Source organism: Salvia hispanica, chromosome 4, assembly GCF_023119035.1.
Source record: "Salvia hispanica cultivar TCC Black 2014 chromosome 4, UniMelb_Shisp_WGS_1.0, whole genome shotgun sequence".
Lineage (NCBI taxonomy): Eukaryota > Viridiplantae > Streptophyta > Magnoliopsida > Lamiales > Lamiaceae > Salvia > Salvia hispanica.
The window spans coordinates 11964391-11975404 of NC_062968.1; the positions used below are offsets into that span (position 1 = coordinate 11964391).

The following is an 11014-nucleotide window of genomic DNA, read 5'->3' on the forward strand; positions in this document are numbered from 1 at the left end:
TGCAATTCCTTCCGCTTTGTGTTTTTTATGTATTTTCAGTGCAAAAGGGCGATAAGATCTGGTGGATTCTAAAGCAGGTAAAATATAAGGGTTTCGGTAAATTTTATTTTCTCATACTAATTCCATTCATTCATGTGATAAGCATCTTACTAATTTAGGAGTATTAATTAAAGGGACATTAGCCCTAATATCACAAAAATAATTTAAATTTATTTGTTTCATAAATTTTGAATTTGCATATAATATAAAACTTAAATAGTTATTAAATTTTTTTACGTGATAAAATCTAATTATATTAAAATGAGATGGGAAAAAAACGAGGAATAATATTTACACCTTATGGTTCCAATGAATCATCTTGTTTGACGCACGTTTAGCGTTGTTCATTTCGTTTTATATACTTAGTTTGATTCTATACATTAGAAAATGTCATTGTATTTTTTAATTGCACAAAATTCATAAAATTCAAAGTCGATTGCTCATTTTCTCTATAATTTCAAATATATTAATAAAATAACAAATCAAGTTTTGATTTATATGAATTTTATGAAATTAAAGATTCCAATGACATGTTTTAATGTAGTAGAATCAAACTAAATATATAAATCGAAATTAACAAAATGAAACGTAACAACAGAATGATCTTCACATAAAATATATAGCATTTTATTTCTCATAGATAATTATATCTGGTTTTTAGGACTTTGTAATCACATTATTATCAACAACTAAAATTCATGATATTATATGTAAGTTTGTTTGTGAAAAAAAACAAATTTCAAAAAGTTTTGTGATACTAGGCGCTAATATTCCTTAATTAAATTACTTTATCGGCACTTATCTTGATAGTATTTGAGATCAAATTTAATTGTGCTAGTGAAATTTAGTTAATAATTTATTCTCGAGCAAAATATTTTATATGAAATTCTCAAAAACCTTTAAAAGCAACAATTGTTCTCATCTTTCTCCACTCGCTAATTTTCTCCATTTATTTGTCTCAATAATAGTAGGGTATGCATCCTCTACTACGCCCCAATTGTGCTTATGATTTATTCCCCTTCTTCACCGTCACATCGTTTTAATCTTGGGTTCGTAGTTGATTTCTCACAAATTACTTTTCCTTCATATTTCTCTACTATCGTGGTATTAATCCATGTCCCTCTAAGAGTAATAATAACATCAATTGCCCTCGTCTACAATGCACACCAATTAATATTCAAACAATGCACACCAAGAATGTGTGTATAATGTTTGTTACGCATGATACAAAATTGATCAAATTTATAACAAGTCGACCAAACATTACGCACTAGTTTGGTAAGCCTAGTGTGAACTCGGTAATTAATACTAAGGGTACCACATTTGTTGTTGGCTGAGCTCGGCACTTAACGGCTAACGCACAAGTTCATGCAGAGATTACGAAAGTTGTGTGCAACAATGTCGAGGACGATCGCACACAGGTTTATGCACATGGTATGATTTGGTTGTACCATGTTCCAAACTTGGCATGCATAGGTTGTATTTGTCAGCTTTACTATCTAGATCTAAAATTATATGGAAAAACTTATATGAAGATGTGATGAGAAATCTCGTTATTGGAGTTAAATAAAAAACAAAGTATGTTTAAGTGACAATTGCATCTTTATAGTATACAGCATCATCACAATCCCACGGAAATTCTTTCATTAACTTTAGTAAAGCAAAAAGCTTTAAATCGTAATTCCTATTGGCGTTGAAACGAAAAGAATAAATAAGAAAAGAAGACATATATATAGATAAACCTACCGAAAATGTATCATCCTCCATTATGCGCCATTAAGAGTCGTGGATAAAAAAAGGTGTGAAGAGATAGGGTGAAGATACATTTGAAATAAGAATCTTTATACTGAGAATAAGGAAACGTGAAAATGAGTAAGTTAAATACAAACATTTTGGTCTATGATAAGTCAACATTGATCTCCACGTCCCCAAATATTGTCCCCTTTTTGAGCAGCGGTTTTTAAAATGTAAAAAAAAATGAGTTAAAAAGTTATAATATGATTCCTAATTTTATAGGTTTATAATAAAAGGGAGTAAGAATGAGTTAGTGGAATATAGGCCCAGCTAAAAAATGTAAAAATTGAAATGAGACAAATTTTGTAAAAGCGAAAAAAAATAGAAAAATTGGGACAAACTTTCAGGACCGGAGAGTAATATCGATTGAAATTAAGGCATTCTATGACAAGTCAATATTGATAGTACTATCTTCTTGAGATTATGTTTGTTACTAACTAGCCCTCCTTCACTATAATGATCATTCTTTTCGAGGGGGGGTTTTAAGAAATTTTAAAAAAAAAAAGTGGGTGAAAGAAAGTTGTGAATATAATTTCCCTTATATATATAGTTTAAATGATATGTGTAGAATGAATTGGTAAATGGGGACTTTTTATCATTTATAGGACCAAAATAGCAAAACGGGACTCTTATTCGCGGACAGAGGGAGTAACTATTAATGATTTAATGCTAACTATTTTAATCGATCTCATTTTGCCTCTATTTTTATTGATTATACAACCCTTTTCCAATCCACCGAATAAATACTAATCAGAAAATTTAACATACAATAACAATATTTTCCATAGATTTTTTAAAAGAAGTTTTTCTGTTGAAATGTAATAATTAGTAGAATATTCTAGATGATAGAAAAATTAATATTATAAAAATCAGACTGAATCGATCTATTCGATCAGTTTGCAAGCAAACTTATAAAGTTACGAACAAATTTTGTTTTTCTTTTTTTGTTTCCAATGTACTATTAAATGAACTTAGTAATGCCACTTGAATTTTACAAAAAAAAATAGAGATTATTGCGCACAATGCTTTAATTAGTTGTTATGTTTAAAATATATTAATAAAATTTGTTCATTTTTTGGTAGTTATTTTTAGATTTGCAGACTTTTCCATATTTATCATAAGATTCAGATTTGTGTTGAATAATTAATTTAATATAGTAATCTTATGTAAGAGTAGTTAGATTTGTTCGACTGGGTAAAGGTAAACCATCAACAATGGCAACTTCATCGCGGTTAATTTCCGGCTCAGTAACCTATGAGAAACCCTAGACTTCAAAATTGATTTCAGATCACTCTATCAGAAGCTCAGTGCTTGATCAACCAGGTACCATTCTCGATTCATCTAGGTTTTCTTTTTTTGTCACAAATTGGAATAGATGCAAAACAAAATTATGCGCAATCAATTTTCCGTAGAGTTTGAGCTCAACAATTCTAGCTCATGACTATCGTTCTCGAAGTTTTACCGCTGGTATCTGGAATCAACGTGATACTTGAGCTGTTTGCTTCCTGAAATCAAAATTCAGTCTTCAGTTATCGTTTTCGTAATTGATTATTGTGTTATTTAGATGATTGGAGAGTGGTTATGATTTCAAATTTGAATCTATGGAAAGGCGTAATTCTGTAGCTGCTATCATGTTTTTTTATTTAAATTGTTTTTAATAATTGTGCTTTTTTAGGCAAAAAGAAAAAAAAAAAAAAAAACTTGGGACTGATGGGCAATTCAAGTGAGGAAGAAGAGTATAATGCATTCTTGGAGAAGGTTAAAAGGACAATTTATGTGGATAACTTGGCACCCAAGTTACTGAATCTGTGATGAGAACTGCTTTTAATCAGTTTGGGTATGTGAAGAGTGTTCAGTTCATCCCGTCTATCTCGAACCCAAGAACGCGCCCCAATCTGCTCTTGTGGAGATGGAAAACCCAAAACAGGCAGTGGGTATCATTGAGGAGATGGGGAAATTACCTTTCATGATATTAGGGATGCCGCGGCCTGTCAGGGCATCTGCTGCTCGGCTGGAGATGTTCGATGATCGTCCCAGGAAGCCAGGGCGCAAAATCATTTGTCGTTGGTTGGACCCGAAGGAGCCTGGAGTTTGAGGTAGCGAAGAAACTCAAGGCTGCAGTGGGGAGACATGCTGCAGAAGCATTAACAGTGCTCGAGGTAATTAACTTTGATATCTTCACGAGCTCAGCTTTCTTTAAAATATATCATAGGTCATAGCAAGTTGTGTTGTGTTGTGTTGATGTAGGCGCAGAGCAGAGGAAGAGAAACTTGCAAACCAGCAAAAGGAGATATTGAAATCACATTACAACAAGTATGAACTGTTGAAGACGGTCATTGAAGACGGAAGTGCTAAACGTTTGGGACTACAATATGAGATACCCCTTTCAGATGTATGATCGCCGGGTCTGTGTCATGTTCTATGTAGACAATTTAGGGCGTAAGGAAACCTTGTAGTGATATGTTTATTCCAAAATCCCCTACAAATTATTTGGATTGTCTCTTCTGACAATTGACATTCAGTGCATGTTGCTTATGTATACATTAGCTTCATTTAACCAAAGTTCTTTCCATGTTTGTGGGATGAATCTCGGCAGAGGCTATGAAAATTCTTATTATACGAGAAAGTGAAATTCAAGTCTCTAATGGTCTCCTTGCAAATGCTTTTGTACTATGTTTCACTAATTTATTGTTTGTGTAGCATCAATTTTCCAGTTAGCACAGAACAAGGAGACAATACACCTTTACTTTTGACTTGCAAGCTTGTTGCAAAAGAAAGGTAACAAACTCAATTATTGGCTTTTGCCATTATAAATAAAGTAACAAGAAGGAATAAAATATGATCTTTGTTAAATGATTACTCTTATAACTTGTTAGCTATTGTCTTGATACAGCAGAGTTAAAAACATTGAGGATAAGTGCAGGTTGGTAGCGGCCTATATGGCTCGACCTTTCTAGAGTGAACTGCTCCCGGCACGTCCCCATACGCTGCTAGGTATGTCGATTGATAGTTCTCTAAAATTAGGCAAACCCCCTACTTGAATGGCTAATTTACTGTGACTAGCCATGGCCACTGAATCCTTTAAGCCAGCACTTATACTAAAATCTGTGATCTTTAGATTTACAAACAAATTTGAAGGTTTAATATCTCTATGAACTAAGTGCCTAACTCCATGCAAGTGACTCAGTCCCTTCAAACAGAAAGAAAAGTTGTGAAAATCAGGATAACGAGTACTCTGATCGTAAGGTGAAACTGAAACCGAAGAAACCACATATAAGCAAGAGTTTCTGCACCATGATGGAAAGAACCGGTTCTGGTATAGTCTTGCTTTTATGAAGGATATCAGCCAAAGGTCTGCCATCCATGTACTCCAAAGCTATACTTATCTGCCCAGAGTGTGGAGTATAGAAAGAACCATAAAAACGGACCGGACATCCATAGCATGGCGCCTCATACAATGTCCTTATCTCAGTAAGCTTCTGTCTTTTCTCCTGATATGCCGATGTCTTAGGGCACACAAATCCCTTGTTTATTTAATTAGCGTCACTCCAAAATACGTCAACATGTGCTTAGCCCTTAACCCACGACGTTGCAGCTGTCCAAAGCATAAAAAAAAATGCGCGGAATGGGTTGGCCAATGAGTGATTGCCACATGGCCAGCCATAAATTTTATTTTGAAAAAAAAAATCATTTTTGTTAAAAACGGTCATATATTCAATTTATATATTTTTATTATAAATAGTCCTACACCTATACTCTCTATCTAAACCATAAGTAACTAGAGTTTAAACATGAAAACTATCAATTCAGGGCTAAAATTATGCATTTTGTTTTTTTTATATGAATTTTTTCTCATAGATGAAGAAGAAATATTGTTTTTTTTACCACGAATTAATTGTTGATAATTAGTATTCAAGTTACTCGGATGATTGTCAATTAAATGAGCAGTATAGAATTTAAGTCGAGCATAAAAAGAAGAGAAAATCGCATGGTAATTGTTTCCTAATTTGGGAAAAGATTATGTATTTGGTGTTTAAAGTTACCCACCTCACAAATTTATTTGTGCATCCATATTTATTTATTTTTTCATTTGATCCTACAAAGCTCAGATTATGATTTATTATTTTATGCACTTAATATTTTTTTCTAGAATGTTGACTAAAATTGGGAAACTTGTTAATTCCAAATCCTGAAAACCAAGTTTTGAAAAAAGATTAACTACGCATGCAGGCAAAACGTATGCTTCCGACTTTCAAGCTCATTTGAAAACACACAAATTATTAAATATTGTTGAAAAACAAAATAGTTCGAGAAGGAGAAACGACGACTCATGCGATTTGTTATGTTAGTTGGCACTTGATTAAACTGTAGAATTTCGGACAACCCATATACGTGACTCTTGATATTGGGACAAAATATAAATATCTATAATCAAAATGGGAAAAATCAAAAATTTGGTATCCCCTTTACACAACCACCATACACAATAATCCAAATTAGTTGTCAATCCTATATATGTTCCTCGTGTATATAACGTGTTATCACCAATTACTTAGTCTATTTATTTTCTAAGTTTGTAGCAATTTTCTTTTATTGATGTATAAATTATACTACTAATATAATAGAAATAAAACTTGCGTACAGAGAAACGTCAGTATATAAATAACGGACATTTAATTTAACCCTATAAATCGAGAAAATAAGGATGAAATTGACAAAAACTATTTACTTCTAGATAATATGACATATAAAAGGATTACTTATTTTTCGTGTGAACATCAAGGGGGTTTACGCCCGGAACAAGAATATATGTGGATTAGGAAAAATCAATGGTTTCATACATTAATTAGATATACTAAAAAATTGGTTCAATATTGACCAATTTTATCAATACATACAATTTATACATTAATACATATAATTGCAAAATTATTGCCAAAAGTGCAGCTTCTGCCCCAAGTCTTCAAAATCTTTATTTTAATTCGAAAAAGAAAGAAACGCCAAATTGACTATCCTTTTCATGAATTTGAGGAGTCAAATCAACTTGCCCTGAATTTTCTATCCCCAATCTAAATTTCTAGAGGCATTATAAATTTAAAACAGCTTTTAATTATTTTGAGAAATGACGAGTCTAACGAAACAAAATTGTCAAATTAGTATCAAAACTTAGTTTATTAATTTAGTTTAGTATCCCCTTACCCCCAAATAATACAACCGTATTTTTTTTTCTATTTTAAATATCCTAAAAAATTTTTCTATTTTTTTGGAATTTGATTTTTTATAAAAAGTGTCTCATTTTTATTAATAATATTTTAATCCTTTTCCTTCCATACCTCTCTTATTTACCAAGTTTGTATTCAAAACTTGACATCTTTTAATAAAAAAGTGAGAATCTAATATTTTGTGTATTTACAATTTCAAATCCCCGATAAATAATCTTTTTTTGACCTTCTATTTGCAAGATTTATATCTCATAATTAAATATACTTATTATATTTATTTCATAAAATTAAATTAAATAATTTAATTTAGATGGATAATTATATGATAATTAATCAAAAATTTATTTTTAATTAAATTAATCTTAAATGCTACACCGTGTTCCACACGATCACAGCCTTCCCGTGGCGCATAGGCCTTTATACGTTGTATCTTTATTTTCTCTCTTTACTTTTTTGTGTACAAGTAAAAAGTGGTGTCGCTATTTATACAGCTATTCAGAAAATAAACTCATTCCCATTGCAACCCACACTTTCCGCCATTTCAACCAACCATCCGTCCCCCAAACTTCAAATTCGCAGCAAAAATTTGAATGCAAGTGTTTGTTTCCGTAGAAGATGCAGCCAAAATTCGTTTCCCCAGCTTCAAAATTCCCAACAGAAAAGTCGGAAATCCCCCCCGTGTGGTCGAAGAGTTCGCCTTTTGGAACTCTACGACGACGAGATTTACATCGACGGACGAAAAACTTTCCCGTCGGAGGGAGGAGCGAATTCTGATTACGTCGAGTACGTAAATCGCGATGAAGGCCTCCGACGACGACGAGGAATTCAAACGCTTTCGTGACGAAAATTCGGGTTGCCTTCTCCAATTTCCGCCGACGAGATTTTCCCACAACGGCCAAATCCGACGGTCTACCCTGTTTTCAACAGAGATCTGTTTTCAGATTTTTGGGGAGAACGGATTAAAAAAAAAGGTTGGCTGCCGTTGAAAAAGCTGTTTAGTGAGGAAAGGGGAAAAGGCGATGACGATGAAAACGACGTCGTCGTGTCTTGTCAGACGCGGACGAGCTCGACGGAGTTTCAGAGGACTTATATTGCGTTGGGGGGCCCGGGGGCAAGGGGGGGTGCAAAAAGAGCAGCTCCCCGGGGGTCGAACGAAGAGGTGGGAAATTTAAGGGAAGGATTTGCTGCTGAATAGGAGCCACAGCGGGGGAACGGATTTTGTGATTTTGAGTAGGAGGAAGAAACAGAATGAAGAAGACGGAGGCAAATTGGCCCCGGTGAGTGGTGGAAAGACTAAGTCCGCGGGGCCAGACCGCTTCCGCCTCCTCCTCCTCCTCCGCCGGTGAAAGGTGGTGTGAAGCGGCGGTCGTACTTCCCGTATAGACGGGATTTAGTAGGGTTTTTCGGGTGTAAATGGACTAGGTAGGACTGGGGCACCCTTTTTTGAGGGCCCGTTAAAAGGGTTTAAGGGTTATATTCTAAATTAAATACCTGATTTTTTTGTTTTATTTATGAGATTGAATTAAAACATTATATAATTTAATTTAAATGGAAAAGGTTATGGGGATAATAATTAATAAGTAGTAATAACTGTGTTGATAATTTGTAAAATTATACCCAAAAAAATTAAATAGTTATTTATTTGTTTCCCCGATATTGAATTATATTTTTATATAAGTTAATTTAATATGTGATAATAAATAAGAGTGTTTCTTTTTAAGGAATTTTTAAAACGGGAGTGACTAATATATTTATCATTTTTTTTTTTGGAAAGGTCATTTTTGGGTTTTTATGTTTTGGGGAAAAAGATTACACGTTTTTCCCTTTTTAAGACCCTTTTTACACTTCATGTTTTTTAATCATTTTGAACTATTATTTTTTTTAAAAAAATAATTTATTTTTTTCCATATACCTTTTTTTTTTGGAATATGTTAAATTTTACAAGGGATATTTCACTTTTTAAGATAGTAAAAATACATGAAAAGATACCTTTTATATACCTTTTTTCCTCAAGAGTTTTCAAAAGGGAAAGGGGGGGAAATTTTGGTAGTATATTTTTATTTACCTTAAAAAAGAAATTTAAACCCTTTCTTAAATTTTTTTTAACTCCAAAGGAATTAAATTAAAAAGGTAAACAAAAATAACTAACATTTTACCTTTTCAATAAGAGGAAAATACCTTCTCAAAAAAAAAAGGGGGGATAATATCTCCCTAAATACCTTTTTCATTGGGAAAATGAAATTTTTTCCAAGAAGAGATAAATATGATAGTTATTTCTCTTAACTTTTCCATTTATCATTTTTCTTGAGATACTCTAATAAACACCTTCAATTAAAATAATCTAGTACCCCGAATAAATTATCATAGTATATTGTAAAGTAATTAGTTATGATAATTGAATGAGGTTTAAAACATTTTTTTTATTTTATTTCTTTTTTTTTTTAAGTTTTTAAAATATATATACTCCGTACAAAGTATTTTACTTTATTTTTTGCGAAATTTGATTAGTTGGATTGCTATAATTACTAACTGAAAAATTCATTTCCCATGCATAGTAAATGTAAGTTTTGGTAATATTGAAAATTCAATTAATTCTTTCACAAGTTTGGCCACCATAGTCAAATACTCAACGGTTTACATTGGACGAAGTTTCGAAGGAGAAAATATTCAATAGTCATGGCATACCAAGATGAAAATGTGATTTGGTATGTCCTACCAATACATTATTGACAAGTGGAAATAAATAGAATTTCAATTGTGATCATAACTTAGATTTTGTTAAATTTAAATTAAATTTTCTATTTGAATGATTATATAGCGTAATACTTATTTTATATTATAGTCACATTAATCATATATATATTATTTTAAAATATAGCTATAGATATTAAATTATTAATAATAAATTTATATAACTAAAGTGAATTATGTGGAGTAGTAAAATAAGAATTACACTATATAATCATTCATATAGTAAATTTAGTTTAAATTTAACGAAATTAAAGTTATGATTTTTTTGTTCATGTCGATTATATTATGTTTATTATGTAATTTCTAATATTTTGGTATAATTTCCGTATTTAACTATAATGCTTCTTTTAAGAAAAATTAACTATATTTCTATAATTAGTATATCTAGTTGGAAGTGGAACTCTATTTATTTTCACGTCAATAAGATTGTAGGACATACAAATCACATTTCCACCTTGGATATGATCATGAATATTTTCTCGTTTAAGACCAAAATAGTACTACTATCTCAATAAATATACTTCGTGTTACACTAAAACTCCATTTGAATCTGAATCCGCAGTTGGAATGTTCTATCTTAATACAAAAGTCGCACTCCTACTGTTTAAATATTACTACTCCACTTGTAATTAATCATAAAGTTCGCTACCACGTTTATCATTTAATGTTCACATTATAGTTCTCTGAAATTTCAGCTTGTACAACATTCGAAGATCATTTATATTTACTTTTTGAGAAGATAATTGAAAATTCAAACTTCACATTACTCGTGAATCGCAAAATGTTGCATAACTTGAAAAAAAGTTACACTGTACTAGCTTATTAGTTAATGCAACCATTATAATAGAATATAGCTCATTTTGAAAAAAAATTACTCTTCCCGCCCCACAATAATTGTCATTCTTGGTGTTTGGCTTGAGTTTTAAGGAATTTAAAGAAAAGTTAATGGAAAGGTTAATGAAAGTGACACCCACTTTTATTGGTTTAATAATAAAAGTGAGTGAAGTGAGTTAGTGGAAGTGTGACCTACTTACCATTTATAGTAAAAATGAAGTGTGATAATTATTGTGAACGGGCCAAAATAGAAAAGAAAAAACAATTATGAGACGGATTTTGGAAAAAAATAAATCGTACACATTACATTAATGCAACCAATAGAATTACTTATTAGTAGTCTAATAGTGGTCATTCCGCTCATTTCTCATTCC

General features: G+C 31.7%; 1 pseudogene; it reads left to right on the forward strand.

Moving 5' to 3' along the window:
• The first annotated feature begins 2991 nt into the window (after positions 1-2991).
• On the forward strand, positions 2992-4420 carry LOC125223897 (annotated as a pseudogene).
• The last annotated feature ends 6594 nt before the right edge of the window (positions 4421-11014 follow it).